Here is a 23660-nt window from a genome sequence, read left to right on the forward strand (position 1 = left end):
CCTGCTTATGTTCCCTCTCTCGCTGTGTCTCTCTCTGTCAAATAAATTTTTAAAAATCTTTTTTTAAAAAAAGTGTTTTATGGGGCGCCTGGGTGGCTCAGTTGGTTAAGCGACTGCCTTCGGCTCAGGTCATGATCCTAGAGTCCCGGGATCGAGTCCCGCGTCGGGCTCCCTGCTCGGCAGGGAGTCTGCTTCTCCCTCTGACCCTCCCCCCTCTCATGTGCTCTCTCTCTCTCATTCTCTCTGTCTCAAATAAATAAATAAAATCTTAAAAAAAAAAAAGTGTTTTATGTCTTCCCTTTGATATTGATGTATTATAAGGGATCCCTGAGAAAATTGGATTGGACAGGCAAGTAACAGAGAGTTCTTCTTCCACTCCCCCTTACAAAAGGGAAGTGAGAACATTCTGGCACAGGATGACCACGTGTCCTAACTGAAAAGACCTTGTATTCCTCTACCTCAGTCCCTCATGATTACTCTGTTCTTTCTGGTACTTCTTTACTCCAAATAGTAGAAATGAAAAAAGTTACTTGATTTAACTTCTGACAATTGACCTGTGATGTCATAGTGGGAATCTGTCAGTCAAAGATCCTAAGGGAAAGTGGGAACATCATTAAACAAATATTTGAATGCCTTCAGTGGGCCTGGACTCCTTCCAAAAAGGCACAAAAGGCTTCTGTTTTTCCTCAGGACATAGATGGGTTAGACATGTGCTTTATGTTTGGGGGTTTTCTTTTTTAAGATTTTATTTATTTGTTTTAGACAGCACGAGCAGGAAGGGCAGAAGGAGATGGAGAGAGAGAATCTCAAGCAGACTCCACACTGAGCACAGAGCCCAATGCAGGGCTCATTCCCAGGACCCTGAGATGATGACCTGAACTGAAACCAAGAGTTGGACACTTCACCGGCTGCCCCACGTAGGCGCCCCACATTTGGGCGTTTTCTGAATAGAGTATATTGGTCATGGGTGTGTTCTGTCTTCTGATTACAATGAGTTCCTCAGTTTCTCAAAAAATTCTGTAACTTAAGAGTTAATCCCACAGCCTTCCATTGAATAGATGTTTCAGTAACATTGGCAAAGAAAGTTTGGACACTGCCACAAAAATTCAGGGAAAATGTTTGAGGTATAGCTGGAAGTAAATGGAGAGGAACCCCTCCATGTCAGGAATGTACAACAGCCCACTCGGGGACCAGCTGCAGCCGAGGTGCAGAGTAATGACTTACCAGGAACGCTGGGCATGAGCCTAGTTGCGCTTTGCACCAGGACACAAAACCAAGTTAAAACAGCCCATCTCCCTCAGCTCATGCATCTCTCTTCCTCAGAGTCTAGCAGCCTGATGAGACAACTGAGAGACAAGCCCTGCAGACAAAAAAGATCCTCAGAAGTTCACCATTGACTGCAGGGGACTTCTGGGAACATGAACAACTGTCTCTTATGGGCAGAGGAAGGCAAAGAGGAGATAGCAATAACCTTGCCTCGATTTCTAGGCACTTCCTGGGATTTCTAAGGAAGTTCAGAAGCATTATGCTATCTAGAATGAATCCAGAGCCCAAGATCACTCTAGCTCACCACAGAGTTTTCCATGAATACCATTAATGCGTTCCCAATCTTCAAATCACCATGAACCCTTCTCAATTCTCACTCTATGTACTGTCCCTCTCCCCTGTAGCTACATAATTAATATTTTTAAAATATTTTATTTATTTATTTGACAGAGAAAGGGAACAAAAGCAGGGGGAGTAGGAGAGGGAGAAGCTGACTCCCCACTGAGCAGGGAGCCTGATGCGGGGCTCGATCCAGGGACCCAGGGATCATGACCTGAGCCAAAGGCAGACGCTTAATGACTGAGCCACCCAGGCGCCCCATAATTAATAATAATTTTAAAAGAAAATCTTAGAATCAGAGATTCTTACAGAATAGCAGTTTTCAGGGATCGCTGTGGTTGTCAAATATTTTCACAAGACTGCATCTTAAATGTGTAGGTATCTTAAATTAATCAGGTTCAAATCCAAGTTCCTCTCCCCTTCTGGAGGAAATAGAGCAACCTTCCAACAAGCCGGAGAACATTCTTTTCATATGGTAAAAGGCACCTCCCTCTTACACAAGCAAAGACAGAGTACCCACTCCCCGTGCCAGGATCCAATCCCCTTGACCAGGGAGGGAAGTACCGTTAACACTTTTTTGGACCTGAGAATATACGAAAAAAAAAGAAGAGGGAACTCACCGCCCGAACAGGGACTTGAACCCTGGACCCTCAGATTAAAAGTCTGATGCTCTGCCAACTGAGCTATCCGGGCTCATGTGCTTGACTTCCTCTGACAGCCCAGTAAAGGTAAGTGTATTAGGCTATTGTTGACTTTGTTCTGACCGTCTGGATATGTTGAAAGCAATCACTTGCACACGCAACTCATACACTCAAACAAAGCAGCCGGCGGACCCCGCTCCCACCCTCACTAAATGCTCCCACCACAACCAGACTCCGGGGTGGAACAATTGGGCTTCCCTCAAAACCCAAGCACAGGGCGCGCTCCGAAGGGCTCAGGTTTGGAAAGAGCCTCCACGACGCTCTCAAGTCCCACCGTTTGGGTAAAAATGAGTGGGGTCTTCTCGTGGGACAAAAGTTTTCGTCTCACCTCCCTTAAAATACACGGGACTCCAGTATTTCCTTGTACCTAGAGGATGCAGAGAAAAGATGCAGAGCTGGACACGTCCTTCCTACCCCTCTACCCAAATCCTCTTCGTGTTTAAAGATCCATATTCAAGTTCTCTTCTCCCTACTTTGCTAACCGTGTCAGGGTGGGCAGTTAGCGAGGCTCTAACGGGATGCCCGGAGGCCGGCAAGGAGGCGGCCGTGGCCGGCTGTGGGGAAGGTCAGAGGCCTGTCCCGGCAGCATCCACGAGAAGCCGAGAAGCCGGATCCCACCAGACAGGCCCACGAGGGCGGCGCCGCGACAGGAAGCCCCTGAGCAAGTGAGGAAACCCTGCTTCCAGCCCCAAGTAATAAATATTCCGCCATATAGTTAGCAACTGTCAATAAAAGACAGAAACCCAACCCCCAGGGGCGCATCTCGGCGTCTCTCTCTCACCTGCTCTCACATCACGAGAGTGTACTTTTGCTTTAAAAAAAACTTCCCCGCTTCTGTCGCTCATCACCCGTGCTGCGCGTCTGTCCTTAAATTCCTTCTCCTGAGACTCAGAACCTTTCTCGACATCTTCGGGTCGGGCTGGGTGGAGGCCCCTGGGCCAGGGTCTCTCTAGTTCACCCGGCGGCAGCCCCAGCCGGCCTCCTCCCTCGCCCCAACCACCCAAGCCTCACGTCCCCCCCCCCCCCCGCCCCGGCTCCTCCTACGGGAGGCCTTCCCAATTACGCGGTCCAAACTACCAGGTTCTGGGCTCCCAGCTCTCGAGGTCTGGGCTTCCCGGACCTGCCAGATTTTCAATCTGGGGAGCTTCTCAGTAGTATAAATTTCTGTGCATCCCCGCGTGACTACCACACAAGGGCGCCGAAGGCGGAGAGCGTGGCCCTCAGCGCCCCGGGTCTGGCTGCAGACGCGCTCCGGGCGCACGGCGCACCTGGCTGCACACGCGGTACCCGGCGCACCGCGCCCTCGCGCGCTCCTGACTCCGGGGAGTTCCCTCCGAAAGCCGTTTTGGGTCCGACGAGAGCGTTCTCCCTCCTCCGTCCCCACTCCCATCTGCCCGAACAGACCCTCCGCGGGGAACGGTGCCGCTTCCCCGGGTTGGCGGCACTCACCGTCGCCGCGTCTGTCCCGCCAGGGTCCGTGAATTCTCACCGCGCCGCCGCCTGCTCCGGAAGGACCGGAATCCCGCCCCCAGCCGCGCGGCACGGTCCTTGTCTCGTATCCTTCCGCAAGGCCCTCGCGGTCCTTTAGAAGGCTTTGAAGGCAGAGGGGGAGGAAGCTGGGGGAGAGTAGGAATTTGAAGCCACAACTAAACATCCGCGTCCTGAGACTTGTCCCGCCTGGAATGGAAATGCTTTCCCGAGAATTAGCTGAGGAGCGGGACCTTGGAGCAAGCTGAGAGGAGCAGGAAGGTCCTTGAAGCACGAACGACGAATCCCAGGGTCCAAAACCAGTCTCAAGCCCGCCTTTCCTTTGTTTTCCAGAAATACAAACCAACGATTCCTAACTCCCCTGTCCCAATGGGTCTCCCTGGGCCCTCACGGCACCCTCGCTTTCAACATCATAATACCGCCTTCTGTTTGAGAGCCACGTGAAATTCCAGGTCCTGGATGCGAGCTCTCTGCAGAATTCCGCCCAGGGATGACAGTGCTTGGCAGACGTTGTCATCATCCTCCCGAAGACGCTTCATTGACGTTTCAAATTCGTTCTGTCCCAAGAGCGCGGTGTCCGAAGAGTGATTGTGGCAGACCCTTCCCCTTCTCCTTTAGTAGCTGAAGATCTTCTGTCTTCTCTTTCCATCTGGACCTAGATTTTCAGAGACAACTTTTTGAGTGGTTTTGGTTTTTGGTTTTTGTTTTTTTCCTTTGTGCCCACTCCTCTGCATTTTCCGACAGGTCTCTGGTAGTCAGGAGCAGGGACCCTGGGGTGATGGTGTGGGAAAGCCATGCTACCACGGAGATTGACCAGACCAGGACAGATCTGGAGGTCCAAGCTCAGGGCCACTTGACCCCTGCGGCCATGTGGGGGCCAAAGATGAGGTTTAGACACCCTAGGTACTAGCTATTTCCTTTCCCTGAGAAGAGTGCCCAGCATATGGAATCCCTTGGAGACTCCAGTGGCCAGACTCCCACTGCTCTTTTGAGACTTTCTTTCATGGTTCTGCCATACTTGAGGCCGTGTAGAATCTTCATATTTAATCCAGTGAGAATAGGAAGAGTGAGAGGAAAAAGACACTTTGGTGCTCCTGGAAGGGAAAATATTAAGCTCAGCCTTTTGTTCTCTGCCAAGAGTTACCACAGGAAAATTCCAGAGAACAGCCAATTCACCCCAAAAGGAATTTACAAGCAGAGTTTACTTGGCATCTACCCTGAAATAGCCACTGCTTTCTAAAAGTAGTTCTTAGCTGGGAGAGTCTAAAAGCAGCACCCTTGAACACCTGTGCTTTAGGTGGTTCTAGCACCTGCTGTATAAACAGGGCATCCTGAGTCTGAGTCTGGAGTCCCGTCTGATCCATTTTCCTGCGGGAATGGCCAATCCCACCCTTTCCGGCCCGATTGCCTTTGATAAGGGAGATCTTTTGTGTGTACACATGCAGCAAGCCTTGCTCTGTCTCTTGAAGCTCAGCATTTACAGATTTTCTGCACCTTTGATACACAAACTGGCATCCAAAAGGAAATGAAAATAGAACTCATTTTGATACCTCCACACAGTGTAGAATCATGTTTAGAAACAAAGTAGTTCTGGGGCACCTGGGTGGCTCAGTCGGTTGGGCGGCTGCCTTCGGCTCGGGTCATGATCCCAGGGTCCTGGGATCGAGCCCCGCATCGGGCTCCCTGCTCGGCGGGAAGCCTGCTTCTCCCTCCCCCTCTGCCTGCCTCTCTGCGTACTTGTTCTCTCTCTCTATCCCTCTGTCAGATAAATAAATAAAATCTTTAAAAAAAAAAAAAAGAAACAAACAAAATAGTTCTATAATTTTACTGGCTCCTCGTTTATAGGAGAATGTTTGTTTTAGGAAACACAAGAAACTCACACATCTATCTATCCTTACCCTTCCTCCAATCCCCACAACCCCCTCTGCGCCGCCCCCCCCCCCCCCGCCCCTTTGGGCTGCATCTCTCTCTGGGATCTTTGGTGTAGCCTTAATTCGTGGATTCCACTTTATGACTTTCCTTAAACTTCTAAAAACAAGTGTTAAAAATGATTGCAGAAGAAAATTGAGCTTCCATTTTCTCCAGGATTAGGAAATCTTCTGGATTGCTTTTATTGTTCGTGCATTTCTTGAAGTGGACACTCTCAGAGGACTGCAAAATGGGGTAGAAGGCAGGAAACTTTTATAGGAGAAAGAATAAAGAACAAGGAAGTGACAAATAGAAAATTGCTGATTGGCTGGGACCACATCAACCCTGTTTGGGGCGAGGAGGCCCAGAGCTGGCTGGGCATTTGGGGAATGACCGGATACTCTGCAGGTCTGGTCACGCAGGTCATTCACAGGGACGTGGAAGTTACCGAAGTCTAGGTTTGCTGACATGGCACACACACACCCCCACCCCCCGCAGAAGCTGCTCTGTCTTGGGCCTGGAAAATTATTTCAACCCAAGAGACTAGAATTCAGTGCGCAGAAGGAAGGCGTGTGGAAGGGAACCCTAACCCTTGCGATTTTATTTCAGCTACGTCTGTGTACAGATTTGGGTGTTTTCTACCACGTGGCATGTGGAAATCTCCAATGAGACTCAATTTACCATCTACAAGAACAACCGCTCTGCCAAAATCCGGCGTCGAACGAAATGCCTTTAATACCTTAGGCCTAATTTCCCAAATCGAGCTTTTCCTGAGCGCTGAGAGCCTCCAGTTGTCTTTTCAACGTTCGCGCTGGGGTTGCCCCGTGTTTTCCCAATCGCTCCCCCAAAAGGTTTGGGATCCGCCCCCTGCACCCCAGCTGCGCGCGTGCGGTGATTGGCTGTGGTTGCGCGCGCGGGGGAGGCGCGGGGCGAGCTGAGGGGAGGCCAGACCGCCAAGGCCTGGGGGGCGGCGGTCCTCCTCCTGCCAGACACCCAGGTCCGATGAGCACAGCTGACTCAGAGAACTGGCACTGAAAGTGTAGATTTCTGTTTCCCCTCGGTCTGTCCTGTTTCTGTCCTGCCCTTTCTGGATAGACCCAGTAAAAGCCACTTAGAATGTGCGGGTTGGAGTGGCTTCGGAAGGAGGAGATTCTGGTGGGCTTGGTTCCTTCTTTTGAGCCCCCTCCCTCTTGTCTTCCTTTTGCAGCTGCGGGTGCCGGGAGGTGTAAGCCCCAGGGGAAGAAATGCACGAACAATAAAAGCAATCCAGAAGATTTCCTAATCCTGGAGAAAATGGAAGCTGGAGGTGCCGGGGATTGAACCCGGGGCCTCGTACATGCGAAGCACGCGCTCTACCACTGAGCTACACCCCCTTGCTCCTTTCTGCTTCTCCTGCTTTGTAAAATATTACTTCTATTTTCCCATTTTTCAAGCTATAAGAATTGGCCTGCAGAATGTCTACTGGGCTAAATGTCACTCTTTCTGAAATTACTAAAGTGAGTAGTATTTACAGGCTTCACCGGGTAACTAGATTGTAATCCGAATAGCGCCTTTTCGCGTTCTAAGACTCCCCACCTGGGTAACCTGCTCCAGGGTCGCTCACCAGCAGTGTTGGGGGAAAGCTACTTGCCTCCGGCAGGAAAGCTCCAGGAACGTCTCCTGCACGGGCCGCAGCGTAATGGGTCGGATCGGCGCGCCTCCGGGCTCAGGCAGCCGGGCCTCGGTGGGTGAACCAGCCATTGAACTCGGCACCTGCTGGCTCTCGCGTCGCACGCTCCGCGCTCGTCCTCGGCCTGGTTCCGCTCTCCCTCTCTGTCCCTCTCTTGACGATTATGTCCACAAAGGGTTTTACAAACAACAACTGCAACTTCAAAACCCTCTCCACTTTAAATGAAGTGACTTTTTCCCGCGGACTGGACGAATGAACAGGGGCGATGGCAGGCGCAGGGCCGCGGAGCAAGGTTGGGGGACCCGGCGAAGCCGGCAAACTGCCTTCGCTCTGAAACCCGCTGACACAGCGAGAAAGCCTGCGATAGATGAGGATATTTGAAAGAATGAAGTCACAGAGCCCTGGACACCTCCAAGTGGAGCCATCGGTGGGTTGGAAAATTTGGGGTGTCCTGGACCCTCAAAGCAAGTAGGACGGCTGGTCTGGGAAAGACAGAAGAAAAGCCATTTGCTCTGGAATGCTCGCTTTCAGCTTAGCGTGTCCACCAAACATCTACTCACTGACTTCAGAACCTAAGGCTTTTCTTCATCCAAGAGCCTCGTGTAATATTGACAAACGTATTTTGGGCAGATTTTCATTTAAAGACTTAAAAACGTTAAGTGTTTGCTAGTGAAGGCAAGGAAAATGAAAGAGTCCCAGTTCTCATTCTCGTCCCTGAGTCCTCTGAAAAATTTACTGGAGACAGTGAATGCAGAAGGATGTTTGCCGTCAGCTGACATGCTGTGGGAAGAAGAATTCCTTGATGTCGTTTGTGGGCCTTCCAAACTGGGGATCTGGGACTTTCCTGACTTATTTCCACCACACCTCTGACTTCATGGACACTAATAGTTTTCTCAACTCTCTGTTCAGAAAGCTCTGCATTCTTGGAGAAAGGTCTTTCCCTTGCTCCCTCCCTCGGAAGTTGGGATCTATATCCTGCCACATTTGGTGATTGATCTGGCCTACTGACATCTCTCTCTCTCTCTCTTTCTGTGTGTGTGTGTGTGTGTGTGTTTAGACGTAAGGAAAATGAGGGAAGAGAAAAATCAGTGGGTAGGTTTTCTGTTCCTCAGCCTTCACACACATTCAATTGAGAATACAAAAGAAAATTTAACAAACATTGCACAAGGGCCTGTTTTTCTCTCCCTCTTTCTTTTTTTTTTTCCTTAAGATTTTATTTTTAAGTAATCTGTACACCCCACATGGGGCTCAAACCCACAACTCCAAGATCAAGAGCTGCATGTTCCACCAGCTGAGCCAGCCAGGTGCCCCTGCTCTTTCTTTCTCTTTCCTGTTCCTTGGTGAACTGTGAAACATGTGGCCATAACATGCTTATTCCTCTCCTCCCCAGAGATCCTAAGTGAGCATGATCTTTCTTTCTGTCTCACTCCTTCTTGTCTTCCTTGTGCTGATGCAACTTGGATGTGTACAGCTTTGAAGGGGAAAGAGAAAGCTGTATTGAAGGAACCCAGGAAAAAACCTGGACTCTCCTACATGTTGAACCTCTGTTCTCCCACGCAGCTGCACACCTGGAAAGACCCTATACCACAGTAAGTCCCTACAACGGATGATTGTCCTTATTTCTGTACTATTATAGGATCAAACACTTGGTAGAACAAGGCTTACTGTATTTAACTTGCCTATTTCACAAAATTCTAGCCTGAAACTTTTTTCAAACCTATGTCGAGAGAAGGCTATCTGACCAAATAGCATTTCTGCCACTAAAAGTCCCCCAGCCTAGCCCCCTCCACGGTCTGCTCACCAAGAGTCCACCAGAGCACCAGTTCTAATTCTGCACCAGGGAGAATCCCAGCTGGAATATTCACTTGTCTCCAATTTCCTTTTCTTTCAACTTCTGTCATGACTACAAGGCAAGGGAGACCCTGTTAAAATTAAATACAAAATAGAGACCAGACTGGAAAATTGCCTGAGCAGACAAAACAATTTAAGCCACATAAGACAAACTAAATCTAGCTTATCTCATGAACACAAGTGAAACTTAGGTTATTTCTCGTAAACACCTCTGATGATTGTAAAAGAAACAAGTCATCTTCCTAAAACTGGTGTAAAACAATCACTTTTATTTTATTTTTTTTAAGATTTTATTTATTTTTCAACAGAGAGAGAGACAGCGAGAGAGGGAACACAAGCGGGGAGTAGCAGAGGGAGAAGCAGACTTCCCGCTGAGCAGGGAGCCCGATGTGGGACTCGATCCCAGGACCTTGAGATCATGACCGGAGCCGAAGGCAGACGCTTATGACTGAGCCACCCAGGCGCCCAAAACAAGCACTTTTAAGCAATCCTCAACCATCAGGAACCCCCCACTGCAATAACCAATCACTATAAAAATTAAACAACTTCCTCATTTTCACGTTATAAGCCATCCTGTAATGTCATGCCCTGAGCTTCCTATCAGCTTTAAATTGAAAGCTCCCAGTTCATGAGCTATTATTATATGCACAATAAACACTAAGTACTATTTCATTGATTTGGTGGTTTTAATTCTGCTATCTTGATTTTTGATAACCCGTAAGATAATGCAGCTATATGGAAGATTAGCAGTGTGTTATCTCAGGAAAATAGGTCCAGGTGGGAGAAAAGAAAGAAGTTGGAATAAAGTAATAATGTTGGTGAGAAATGAAGCATGGTAAGATGGGTGACATGAGCGCTGATCTCAAAATTTAGGCTAATATGGGGGAGATTCGACAGAAGAGGAATGAATTGATCACAAAACTTGGTCATAAACGAAGAACAGTGTGTTTTACCATCAGTGCTCTAGTCATCCTGGTGTAGACCCAGTTAGTGGGTGCTTCGGCTCTGGGTTCAGGAGACCCCTTACAAAGAAGAGGGAAGAGAAAAGGAAGGAAAAGCTACAATTTATTATGGAGACTTGTTTGGACAGAATTCTCCCCTAAATAAAGAAAGCTCAAAGAGGCAACATGTGAGCTGGGACACTAGGTTTTGTAAAGCTTTTGCAAAAATCTAAAACCTTTTAAAACCTCCATAGGCCTAGAGAGGTCCTCAACTGCATCACATAAGACACAAAGAGTAGCCCTGAGTTTGGCCAATACGTTGTGTGACAGTCAACTCCCACAGGAACCTTGTTGTTGTTTTTTTTAAGATTTATTTATTTATCTTGGGAAGAAAGAGAGTGCTCAAGCCGGGGTGGGGGGAAGGGCAGAGAGAGAATCTCCAGCAGACTCTCTACTGAGTGCAGAGCCCCACACCCCAGGCTGGGCTCAACACAGGGCTCCAAGCAGGGCTTGATCCCACGACCCTGAGATCATGACCTGACCTGAAACCGAGAGGAGAAGCAGTCAATAATTTCTGTGATTTTAAAGTCTCCCAGGTAATTCTGTTAATCAACCAGTTTGGGAGCCACTAGCCTGGAAAATCAAGCACCCAGAGATTGGATTGGATTAATTTATTGGCAAAATTTCATCCAAAAGGAGATGTATCTAGAGGTGGTCCACTGTATCTTTCTCCCTAACCTCTGAACACACACATACACACACACACAAAACGGACAAGGTCTCCTTTCTCCTAGAGAAAGAGAAGGTGCGGGAGACGTTCGTGCCACAGGAAGATCGGACTCGTCTAGCCCAAAGCTGTCATGGCCTTGACAGGGCCCAGCTGCTGGGTCACAAGGTGAACATGTGTGGGCTGGTCCGGGGTCCCTCCGTGCAGGAGCTCTCTTACGGGCAGCTCCCACAAGAACCACAGGAAGCCAACTTTTCTGAAACCCTGTGTGTAGTTATGTTGGGAGCAGTGTTGAGTATTTGATTGGGGCTTGAACTTCTCAGGTATAAATGGGAGCAAAATCAGTGTGGAAACCTGGAATAAAGAGAAAGTATGAGGCAAAAATCCACTTGATTAGATTTCTATGATTTCTTTGCCTATGAAGCAGCATAGCTCTACCAGTGATGGTTAGTCTTTGAATGTGAGATTTCAGAATTTAAGCTCCATGTTAAAGCTAGTCTTTCCCTTCACCTACATATTTCTAATTCTTCAATAGAGGCTAATTGAAACCTGGCTTTCTCTTATAGTGTGCACTTCCTTCCATACATCTTCCTATTTTCTCAACTGGCTTCTAAAGTCAAGACTCTGAGGGAGAAAAGCCAGAGTTGCAATCGAGTAAGAAAACCGTTGGTCAAACGTAGGCAACCCAGCAGTTTTTTTTTCTATCCTCCCACTGTAGGCAGGAGGACAATTTTAGAGACTCTTATAAGGTTTAGATGGGTGAACACATGAAAAAGGAAAGACAGATTTGAGAGTAAAAGAAAACTGTAGATTAAAAATAGATTGACACAGGATTTAGAGCCATGTTTGGATTTGGGGAGTGAGGGATTCAGCTAAGAAAATCTTCAGGTAGCTTACCCAGACTTATATCGACCTAGTAAGTACAGAGGGAAGAACAGGAATTTGTCTAGGTTTTTGTTGTTTTTAGGTTTATTTGTTTTTATATTAGAAGCAAGAAACAGAAAATTCCTGCCACCATTATGTGGTTTTAGGCTTTGTGTTAGCATTGAGAACACTTGGGCATGAATTAACAATGTAGCTTAAAACAATAACGATAAAACACCTAGTTCCCAACCAGCAGATTAAGAGCTCACAACTAAAATTGGAACAACACCCTAAAACCTCCTTATCTTCTGATATGGATGGATAATTTTGAGCCCTTCCCACTACCCATTCTCCAAGGGCCCTCCTCTTCATAGCCTCATGAAAATGCAAAACTCGGGATAAGAGTTCCCGACTCAGAGATTAGAGCCTTCTGAAACCTCTGTAAATTGTTACTTAGATGTAATAGACTCTAAAATGAAAAGAAGTGTCATGGTTCCTGCCAATAATGCCCACCTCGGTCACTAATGATGATGACTGGGCTTGGGGTGGAGATGTCTGGTCTAGGAGATAAAGTGTGCAACGAGGCGTACAGACTACAATAGAGAACAACCGTAAGGACAGACAAGGAGTTCAGAAGTGGGCAGCCTATTTCTTGGCGTGGGCTGCTTCTTTTTTTTTTCTCCCTCATTTCCATCTTCCTTTCCCTTCAGTAATATTGCAAAATGGTAGTTCAGGTGAAAAAGCTGATTAATCTAGTGGCTACTTGTTACTCATTTCTCTCTCATGTGGTCCCAATCACCCTGCGTAGGGGCAGTCCATTGTTGTCAAGGAGCAGAAAATAGCAAGAAGAAGGGGGTGAAAGGAGACGATTCTATATTGCCAGAGTCATGGGAAGACAGAGCAGCCCTAGATCCACCAGGAACTGAACCCAGAACTTTCACACATGCAAGAAACACAGCCTCCCATTGAACCACACCCCTGACAATGGCAGTTTCTTGCAGCATCCTGCAACATATATACATTTCACCTATTTTCTGTGGGTCTTTGAAAGCCTAACTTTTTAAAGTAAAAGCCATTGTGTTGGGGCACCTGGCTGGCTCAGTCGGTAGAGCATGTGACTCTTACTCTTGGGGTCATGAGTTCAAGCCCTGTGTTCGGTATGGAGCTTGCTTACAGGAAAACCCACAAACCTGGATTTAATAAAACTTGTTATGAAAAGAAAGTCCATGTGTTAAGCTCACTATATCTATAACCTCTAAGCTAGATCCCTTTTTTGCACCGACATAAAGAAAGGATAATACTAATTCTAGATTGTATGACACCATTCCTGCCCCTAGAATCTTGCCTGTGTGGCCGGTTCTCTCCCAGATCCTCTCACTGGCCTAAATCCTCTTTTTATCTCATTTTCCAGCCACTTCCACTGAAGTCCCAAGATGGAATTTTCACTTCTTCTCTACAGTTTCTTTCTCTTGTGGTGTAAACCAGTTTCAACCAGTCTCTCTAGACCCTCTCGTCCATACCCCTGAGTTCAAGTATCATCTGTCTGCAATTAACTTCTGGCTTTATTTGCTGCACCAGGCCTTGTCTGCTCCACCTGCAACTAATGAAGCCCAAGAAATATCTCCTTGCAAAATCGAGAAGCACCTCAACACCAACACATACAAAATAAGAAGCATCTCCTATTTCCAATTGTCTTGTTTCCCTCAATGCTGTGTCTTATGAAATGGCTACAGCTGGTAAGACCAAATAGTAGGTGGTTACCAGGAAGTCTTGCGGGTTTGATGTATTTGCCTTCTGACCTTATGTACTCCCAACTCCTTGAGGTCGGGGACTACTTCATTCACTTTGAGTCAAGTGATTAACCCAATAATTGTTTCATAGTAAAGAGCGGATACATGACTTTGATTAAATTGTTGCCGGGTGAACTGGGGAGCACACCCCCCTCCCTGCCCTGTCCTGGGTCCTCCACCCAGCCAGACCCAAAAGAGTCACCTAAGGTTCTTGGTTGTGTCACAAGAAGGAATTCAAGGAGAGACACGCAGCTTGGCGGACAAGTGACACAAGAGGGAAAGTTTATTCAAGGAAAAGTACAATCTCCAGACCTGAGAGCAGGCAGCGAGAGAGAGAGAGAGAGAGAGAGAGAGAGAGAGAGAGAGAGAGAGAGCTGTGTGTCCTGGGGGTTGGGGTTTCTGTCTTTTATTGACAATTTGGGGTGGGGACTTCTTGGAAGCAGGGTTTGGGGGGTTTTCTTCCTCACTTGCTCAGGGCTTTCCTGTCGTGGCGCCGCCTTCGTGGGCCTGTCTGGTGGGATCCGCTTTCTCGTGGATGCTGCCAGGACAAGCCTCTGACCTTCCCCACAGCCGGCCACAGCCACCTCCTTGCTGGCCTCCAGGCATTCTGTTAGAGCCTCACTAACTGCCCACTCTAACGAAATGAATGGAAGATAATGTGTACGGCTACTGTTTTTTTATTCTTCTTGAAGGGAAACAATGACTGCATAATATTTTTTTTCAAAAAAATAATCACCAGTAATTTCTTTGGTCTAGATTTATAATTCTCCTTTAAGGACTGAGGAATTATGGCTTCAAATCTCGAAAGTGGCTAGGATAATTTAAGTACTGTTGAGGTTTCTATCTTCCTCTTCTAGAGCTTCATCGGTATCATCTGGCTTCTTCTAAATCTGTGATTGCCATTACCTCCTTCAATGGTAAAGAAATTTCCCATTTATATTGGGAAGTTCTCCCTTTCCTCCTCTTTCATTTACTCCTCCTTTTCCTCCTCCTTCTTCTCTCTCTTTTTTCACTCCTGCTCCCCATGAAGCCGCCTTGGGCCCTCCTGCCAATCTAGTAGTCTTTAAGTTGTAGCAAGTACCCTTAGCCCATGTGACTGATGAACTTAAACCTTTCTCTGTATATGTGTAGATCATGCATTCTTTCCTGGGAAGAACGGAGCACTCCTAGCCATCACCAGGCTCTCCTGCACCATCCCGGGCACCAAGGAACCCAACCCTCTTGCAGAACCTTGAGCAGCACGACGATGTCTGTAGCTAGCACCATCGTAATCAAGAACTGTCATAGACCAATGCACCCCCTTAACTGATTAACTAAATCTCTTTAAAAATCCCTGGACTGGGCAGAAACCTTAGAATTGGCTTTTGGACAAGAGTCTGCCTTTTCTCTCCAGGACCCCGGCCTCCTGAATAAAGCTCATATTTCTTTCCAATCAAAACTCTTGAGTACTGGTCTTTCAAGTGACGGGCAGCTGAACTTGGGTTTCGGCAACACGCTCTCTAAACTTTTCTGTACTTTCAATCTCTGTCTCCCTCCAATGCCTATGCTAAAAAAGGGGTTTCTGGGGGGTTTTGTTTCATTCTGTTTTAATATCAGGTAAGTTTTAATGAAGGTCAGCCCTGTTTCTTAAATAATATTGCAGCTTATTTGGCACCCTCACACGCCTCTTTAAATCATATTTAACTTCCATATAAAGAAAATACAAAATCCCATTAAGCCATCTTTTGGTGATATTTCTTTTTGTCCTAAGGTACACTCCCCTTTTGGTATCCTGTTACTCAAATTCTGAGACATAAGGAGAACTGTAATTAATACATCTTATGTTAGAGGGTGGTTGTGCTGAGTTGATGGTGCTCCTCCCTCCAAATTCATGGGCTTCCTGGAACCTCAGAATGTCACTTTGTTTGGAAATAGGGTCTTTGCAGATGTAATCAAGTCCAGATGAGGCCATGAGGGTGGGTCCTAATCCAATATGATTGGTGTCCTTGCAGGAAGAGACACACACAGGGAGACCGGTGTGACCACAGAGGCAGGGTTTGGAGGAGCGCGGCTGCAAACCCAGGAGGCCGGGGAGGAGGGCTCCCAGCGCTCACAGTACTTGTGTCTGCCCCTGCCCGGCCTTTACAACTCTCCCCGCCACCCCCGTTCTTATTCCCGTCCCACCCGCAAGCTCTGCAGCCGGCTGGAGCCTTGTCTGGCAGAGGGAGTCAATCTTCACGGCTGAGAGTTCCCTATAATTGCAGGCTCCCTAGATCAGGTTATTATCCTTCCCATTGACGTTAATCACAGGACATGAGATTATTAAAAGCTACCCCCGGGAAATCTCCTTGAATTTTGCGCATAGTCCTTTGTAACCCGGTTGCCCAGTAACGCAACGTCCCTTCTCCGCAGGGCTTCCGAACTGCAGAGTTGCACGGAGCGGACCCCGACCCTTTGGCTTAAATCTTGGCGCCCCTGCGGACAATAGCGGCGGCCGGTACGGCGGAGACTGGGGTTTTTCCCCCGCAGGGGGTGTAGCTCAGCGGTAGAGCGCGTGCTTAGCATGCACGAGGCCCTGGGTTCGATCCCCAGCACCTCCAGGCGCGCGCCTCCCCCTGGGGGTGGCGCTTGCCCTTACAGGAGCCCGGTGGCCTTGACTCCCTCCGACGTGGCTGCTTCGGCACGCGCAAGTCAGGAGGTGACCTAAGTGCCCCCGGGCAGGCCGCCAACACGCGAAGAGCGCGTTCTTTTCACTATGTCAAGTGCTCTTCAGTGCGGTGTGGACGCAGCCGGGTTGGAGGAACCGACGCCCTCGGAACTGCAACGGATTACTATTAAATAGTAATTTAATACTATTAGGTTTCCCAGAACCTGTGAAAGGGAAGGAAAAAGCAATGGAAAGACTTTTTTTTTTTTTTTAAGCTTTTATTTATTTATTTGAGAGAGAGAGAGTACATGAGAGGGGGAGGGCCAGAGGGAGAAGCAGACTCCCCGCCGAGCAGGGAGCCCGACGCGGGACTCGATCCCGGGACTCCAGGATCATGACCTGAGCCGAAGGCAGTCGCTTAACCGACTGAGCCACCCAGGCGCCCTGGAAAGACTTTTAAAAAGGGTAAGAAGCCCTCGGACAAAACCCGCTAGATTTCTTCCCTCTTCCTCGCGCTCTTCTCGTGTCAGTAAAGAGAACTCACCTCCTTTCTCCAGGCTCTGCTCTCCCCTATCCGTCCACACATGCCCCGCGCGGAAGCGCCCCCGGGGCAGGAGGCCTTGTCGTGGCGTTCCGGTCAGTGTCTTGAGGCAGCCAGGGCCACGGAATTCTTGTAGGGGTCGGGCCCCGTGGAGGCGCCGGGCATCGAACCCCGGGCCTCGTGCATGCTAAGCACGCGCTCTCCCGCTGAGCTACACGCCCGCCGCGGGAAGCCTGCGGCCTCCGCCGCACGGGCCGCCCTGCTGTGCGCAGGGGCGCCCGGTTTAAGCGGGAGGGTCGGGGTCCGCTCCGTGCACCTCTGCTGTTCGGAAGCCTGCGGAGAAGGGACGTCGCGTTCCGAACTGCAGGCCGCTGGGCGCGAGGAGCTCCCGCAACTGTCGGCGCTCGGGGGCTGCTCGAGGCCCACTTCCTGCGCACCACGAGGAGAGTCTCCGGACCCAGTATGCTCCCGGCCCTTCAGCTTCCTCGTCTCCTACCCCCAGCGCTCGCAGAAATACGTGAAAGGTGGTGCAGGGCATGCAAGGACCAGCCCCCGCATAGGACCGAGTGAGAGAAAGAGGAAAGAAAAGAAAGAGAGCAAGAGAGAGAGAGAAGGAAGGAAGAAGAAAGAAGGAAGGAAGAAAGGAAGGAGAAGGAAGGAAGAAGAAAGAAGGAAGGAAGAAAGGAAGGAGAAGTAAGGAAGAAGGAAGAAGAAAAGGAAGGAAGAAGGAAGGAAGGAAGGAAGGAGAAGGAAGAAGAAGGAAGGAAGGAAGAAGGAAGGAAGAAGAAAAGGAAGGAAAGAAGGAAGGAAGAAGAAAAAAGGAAGGAAGAAGAAAAGGAAGGAAAGAAGGAAGGAAGGAAAGAAGGAAGGAGAAGGAGAAGGAAGAAGGAAGGAAGAAGAAAAGGAAGGAAAGAAGGAAGGAAGAAGGAAGGAAGAAGAAAAGGAAGGAAAGAAGGAAGGAAGGAGGAAGGAAGGAGAAGGAAGAAGAAAGAAGGAAGGAAGAAGAAGGAAAGGAAGGAAAGAAGGAAGGAGGGAGGGAGGGAGGAGGGAAGGAGGAGGGAGGAAGGAAGGAAGGAAGAAGAACGAAGGAAGGCAGGAAGGAAGAAAGAAGGAAGAAGGAAGGAAGGAAGGAGGGAGGGAGGGAGGAAGGAAGGAAGAAAGAAAGAAGGAAGAAGGAAGGAAGGAAGGGAGGAAGAAAGAAGGAAGGAAGGAAGGAGGAAGGGAGGGAAGGGGGAGGGAGGCAGAGAGGGGGAGGGAGGGAGGGAGGGTGGAGGGAAGGAGGGAGGGAGGGAGGAAGGAAGGAAGAAGAAAGAAGGAAGGCAGGAAGGAAGAAAGAAGGAAGAAGGAAGGAGGGAGGGAGGGAGGAGGGAAGGAGGGAGGGAGGAAGAAAGAAGGAAGAAGGAAGGAAGGAAGGGAGGAAGAAAGAAGGAAGGAAGGAAGGAAGAAGGAAAGAAGGAGGAAGGGAGGGAAGGGGGAGGGAGGCAGAGAGGGGGGAGGGAGGGAGGGAGGGGGGAGGGAAGGAGGGAGGGAAGGAGGAAGGAAGGAAGGAAGAAGAAAGAAGGAAGGCAGGAAGGAAGAAAGAAGGAAGAAGGAAGGAAAGAGGGAGGGAGGAAGGAAGGAAGAAAGAAAGAAGGAAGGAAGGAAGGGAGGAAGAAAGAAGGAAGGAAGGAAGAAGGAAGGAAGGAGGAAGGAAGGAAGGGGGAGGGAGGCAGAGAGGGGGGAGGGAGGGAGGGAGGGAGGGAGGAAGGAAGGAAGGAAGGAAGGAAGGAAGACCAGTACCACAGAGGTGCTGGGGCAATTCAGGTCCAGGGGAGGAGATAAGACTGCAGTGTAACTACTTCGCAATATTGGTGTGAAATGAGGAGCAGAGTGTGTTGGTCGCCACCCTCCTAAATCGCTGCGCCCCACGTCTCTGGAGAGGGGGCGTCCTCACTCTGTCCCAGGCACTGCTTCTCTGGTTCTGAGAGCCCCAAGGACCAGAGACAGGAAAGGGGATTAGGAAGCGCGCTCCTGTGGACATTGCACCTCTTTCAGAAAAAATGTTTCCGAGGAACTTGAAGGAAGAGAAAGAGCCCATTCCTAGCACAACACACTAAAAATCAGTCCCTTCCAACCATAATGACGTAGGTGTAGGTGGATCTTTGTTTGAACTCAGGGCTACTTCCACCAAAGTCACCGGAAACTGAGGGGCATACCGTTGTAAAGAAAACTTCCTCTCCTCCCTCTTCCTTTCTTACCAGTGTAGACTCAGGCATTCTTATTTTAGCCATTAAATTCATTTACTTATTTTTGTTTAGGTGGACCCCACCCCCAGCCCATCGCGGGGCTCGAGCTCGCCCCCCTGAGATCAAGGCGCGGACGCGTAACCAACTGAGCCATCCAGGCGCCCCGGATTTTTGTTCATTGTAATGCTCAGTGCTTCCAAGATTTGTCTAGTAGACCCTGTGTCCTTCTAAGTGGGCCGGCATCTGTTGAGCATTTCTTACATTCTGGCAGGGAGAGACGGTCCAGGCTCCTCTTGTGATTTCCCTGCCCCAAGCCTCGGTGACAGCAGATCCTTCCGGCAGCCTTGGTTCCTGCTGGTGGGGATCTGTATTAGGAAATTAAGATAGGACGCCGGCTCTCCTCGCTGTCACCAGGGTGTCGCTCTTTCAGCAGACAGAGCTAGGAAGGGGCTCTTCCCTGACGTCTTCTCTTAACGCTTTGTGTGTGGCCCCGATTTAGGGTGGGCTGACCAGCACGAACGGACCTTGGGAAGGGTGCCTTTCTGTCCAGCATCACTGCCTTCCTCTTTATGCAGCCGGACAGGGAATGCAATCTAGGGGGCTCAAAAATAAGGGAGCTGTATATAAAGAGTCTTTGTTAGCAGTCTCAGGTCCTCAGGGCTCCTGGGGAGGTAGATGGCTGTGATTAAAGTGCTTCTGAAAAAAAGGGAAAAGGGCGAGCGAGAGCGTTGGGGGTGTAGCTCAGTGGTAGAGCGCGTGCTTAGCATGCACGAGGCCCCGGGTTCAATCCCCGGCACCTCCACCTCCCAGATCCTCCTAAACCTCGGCTACGGGGATCTTTTGGTCTCTGGATGAAAAACCCCAGGTTTCGGTCTGCAATTCTCCTTTGTATTAGGAGGATGCTCTCTTAGCGAACTGCCTAGATAGGCATTTTGGAATACAAGGTGATAATTAATGCTCGTTTACTCAAAGTCGGCATTTTTATTATCCATCCACCATGAGCAACCGCTGCTGCGTTAAGTCTCACGCTCCACAGAAACTGAGTTGTGTGGAAAATCTGAGTTCCGAGAGCAGGAACCTCTCCAACCTGGAAGGGCAGCTCCTAAGACAGTTAAACCACACCCACCTCGTCTTCCATGCGCCCCAAACTAGCATCCAGGACCAGGTCAAGAGGGTTTTTCCTGGATGGGAGGGAAAATTCAAAATTAAAGGCCTAGAAAATCTGAAAAAGTCAACCTGCTCTAGTACTTTTGGGGAGGACAGTTTCTCCTCTGGAACGAAGAACATGGGAATGCCCAGTAATGAGAGGCTGCATAATTTGCTGGGTCCTGAGCCCTGCCAAGCGTGCTGGTCACCGTCCCCTGCAGCTGGCCCTGATGACAGGTCAGGTGACAGGTCAGGGACAGTCCATCCCAGCCGAAGAAGCAGGCCGCTCTCTGTTCCCTTGACATCTCTAGAAAGACTGAGAGATTCAAGGATGCCGGGTGTGAGCTGAGAAGGCAGAAGATGCTCGTTTACTACAGAGACCTGCCACACTGCCCTGCCCTGTTTGGATTCCAAAATTAAAGAGGTGACCAGAGCTGGGAAAACTTCCCTCCCACTGGTCCTCAGCTCAGACTCTGGGGTAGGAGCCCTGGGCACTTGGGAAGCATCAAAGAGCACAGACACACCTTGTCTCCCTACTTAGGGCAATTGCTTTGTCCTTGTGGGACAACTCTACCTTCCTCCAAAGGGAGTTTTGAATCCACGGTCCCGATAACAATAATAACTTTGACGAGTCCTCGTGAACTTGATCAGACCACCCAGTTCATAAAGTAAAATAGTTTTTATGTCTGACTTAAACCAGGAGAAAATATTGTACAGGGAGACCTGAGTGCAAAGCAAGAGAGCTGAGTGAAAGAGAAAGGCTATTCTGGATCACAAAAGAGGTGACTGGTTTGGTTTCTGTTAATTCAGCGTTTGTCGCAAATAATGTGCCACTTTCAGGAAACCAAACCGCTGCATTAATCGAGAGGCACTGTGAAGGTTTTGCTTCACGAGTTTAGGAGCCTCTCATCTCTCCCACTCCATAAATGTGGGCCACATTGGCAAGTCATGCCCAATCACCAATTGTTCAGTGAATTAACCTACACCAACTCGAGGGGGCGCGCTCCACCCAAAGTAAACGTTCCTTTCCTGCAAGAGGCGTCGCCAAGCAATTCTGCGCCTCCCGGATTCCACACGGAAGACACGCCTTGCGCTCTTCCCGAGACCTACCTCTACCATCCCTCATACCTGGTGATTCCATCAAACATGTTCTAAGATTACACTCTTATTTTTCCTCCAAATATCTTCACTCCTTAATTTGAATTCTGTACATATTGTAAATATGTAGTTATTCATAAAAGAAAAAAAATTTTGTTGCCACACTACAATCTGTAAACAGTGTGGTTTTTTCAATTTATTATGAGCACAAGCAGGGGGAGCAGCAGAGGGAGAGGGAGAAGCAGGCTCCCCGCTGAGCAAGGAACCCGATGCGGGGCAGGGCTCTGGGATCATGACCTGAGCCAAAGGCAAGCGTTTAACTGACTGAGCCACCCAGGCGTTCCTGCAACACACTTTTTAACTCATTTCTACCTTGAAGTTTTCTATGTGTGTGCATGTCGTATGAGGATCAGTCAAAAGACACCGTGAAATGGCCCATAAAAGAAGAGTCTCTCTATTGTGTGTGTGTGAATGTGCTGTGCATGTTCTTATGAGAAATTATTTGACATTAGGCCATCTTGATTTCTCTGGTGACATGGGGAAAATTACTGAACGTCTCTGGTCATTTTAACTGAGCCTTTTAATTTTTCTTACTGCCAAACAGCCTTGCCAATGACATGCCATCGCTGCTAGTTTTGCATCTGTCTGGAATTTCTAAATTTTAAGGGCTCCAGGAAAGAACAACACTAAGCATTCTTAAATGAAGGATAAGGTCACTACTGAGATTAGAATACTAAAAACTGAAAGCAGAATAAAACTAAGGTCATATAAATTCAGATATGAAAACTCAATTTCATCAATAACTTCTTTCTTGGTATTCCTTGGGTGGAAACTAAATCACTATTTCATTTTATTTTGCCATATATTCATTCACCATTTCTAGGTCAACATCTTTGATGCAACCCTTCGCTAATGTCTTGGCAATCACAGTTTTTGATAAAGTACCATTTTGTAACAGCCTGGATCACTAATGTTATTATGTAAAATATTGAACATCTGCTCTTGGATTCAATCTTCCTTTCAAAGAACTCTTTTTGTTTTGAATATATTTCATGTTTTGGTGTTAACGTAACTTAAGTTTTAATGGATTTGTTGCTTGATTAACCAGCACATTTCTGCAAATACCCCAGCATGCATTAGCACTTCACCATCAGTGAAAACTGCAAAACTAAATTTAACCTATGAAAGATCACTTTTCCACCTAAAACCAGTAGAACCAATTTTGGTCTTCATTTTTTGCAATCATTTCTATCCTTATCATATTGAGATACTACTGCTTTTTGACAAAAAAAAAAGTCAAAATAAATCTAGTTTAGTCTTCAGTAAATTAGGTTTAAAAATAAATGACATAAGGGCGCCTGGGTGGCTCAGTCGGTTAAGTGACTGCCTTCGGCTCGGGTCATGATCCTGGAGTCCTGGGATCGAGTCCCGCATCGGGCTCCCTGCTCGGCAGGGAGTCTGCTTCGTCCTCTGACCCTATCCCCTCTCATGTGTTCTCTCTCTCTCATTTCTCTCTCTCAAATAAATAAATAAAATCTTAAAAAAAAAATAAATGACATAGGGGCACCTGCGTGGCTCAGTCGCTTAAGCGGCTGACTTCCGCTGAGGTCATGATCCTGGGGTCCTGGGATCCAGCCCTGAGTTGGGCTCCCTACTGAATGGGGAGCCTGCTTCTCCCTCTCCCTCTGCTGCTCCCCCTGCTTGTGCTCTCTCCCTCCCTCTCTCTCTCAAGTAAAATAAATAAAATCTTTAATAAATAAATGACATAAATTTATTTTTTTGAATTTTCTTTTTTAAAATTTAAATTCAATTAATTAACATATAATGTATTATTGGTTTCAGAGGTAGAGGTCAGTGATTCATCAGTCTTATATAACACACAGTGCTCATTACATCACGTGCCCTCCTCAATGTCCATCACCCAGTTACTCCATTCCCCCAAACCCCTCCCCTCCAGCAACCCTCAATTTGTTTCCTATGATTAAGAGTCTCTTATGGTTTGTCTCCCTCTCTGGTTTTGTCTTGTGTCATTTTTTCCTCTCTTCCTCTATGATCTTCTGTTGTGTTTCTTAAATTCCACATATGAGTGAGATCATATGATAATTGTCTTTCTCTGACTGACTTATTTCACTTAGCGTAATACCATTTAGTTCCATCCACGTTGGTGCAAATGGCAAGATTTCATTTTTTGATGGCTGTGTAATATTCCTGTATGTGTGTGTGTGTGTGTCTTCTTTATCCATTCATCTGTCAACGGACATCTGGGCTCTTTCCATACTTTGGCTATTGTGGACATTGCTGCTATAAACATTGGGGTGCATGTGCCCCTTCTTTTCATACATCTGTATCTTTGGGATAAATACCCAGTAGTGCAATTGTTGGGTTGTAAGGTAGCTCTATTTTTAACTTCTTGAGGAACCTCCATACTGTTTTCCAGAGTGGCTGTATCAGCTTGCATTCCCACCAAGGGAAGAGGGTTC

The 23660-nt window shown here is 48.1% G+C and overlaps 5 non-coding genes across 5 annotated transcripts; 2 read left to right on the plus strand and 3 right to left on the minus strand.

The window, feature by feature from the left end:
• Window positions 1-2225: 2225 nt before the first annotated feature.
• TRNAK-UUU lies at window positions 2226-2298 on the minus strand. The gene has a single exon. It is a non-coding gene; the product is annotated as a tRNA-Lys (tRNA).
• A 4705-nt stretch (window positions 2299-7003) lies between these two features.
• On the minus strand, window positions 7004-7075 carry TRNAA-CGC. The gene has a single exon. It is a non-coding gene; the product is annotated as a tRNA-Ala (tRNA).
• Window positions 7076-16051: 8976 nt separating this feature from the next.
• TRNAA-AGC lies at window positions 16052-16123 on the plus strand. Its single transcript has one exon. It is a non-coding gene; the product is annotated as a tRNA-Ala (tRNA).
• A 737-nt stretch (window positions 16124-16860) lies between these two features.
• On the minus strand, window positions 16861-16932 carry TRNAA-AGC. Its single transcript has one exon. It is a non-coding gene; the product is annotated as a tRNA-Ala (tRNA).
• A 2734-nt stretch (window positions 16933-19666) lies between these two features.
• On the plus strand, window positions 19667-19738 carry TRNAA-AGC. The gene has a single exon. It is a non-coding gene; the product is annotated as a tRNA-Ala (tRNA).
• Window positions 19739-23660: the final 3922 nt, after the last annotated feature.

This window comes from Neomonachus schauinslandi, chromosome 8 (assembly GCF_002201575.2).
Source record: "Neomonachus schauinslandi chromosome 8, ASM220157v2, whole genome shotgun sequence".
In the NCBI taxonomy this organism is placed as follows: domain Eukaryota; kingdom Metazoa; phylum Chordata; class Mammalia; order Carnivora; family Phocidae; genus Neomonachus; species Neomonachus schauinslandi.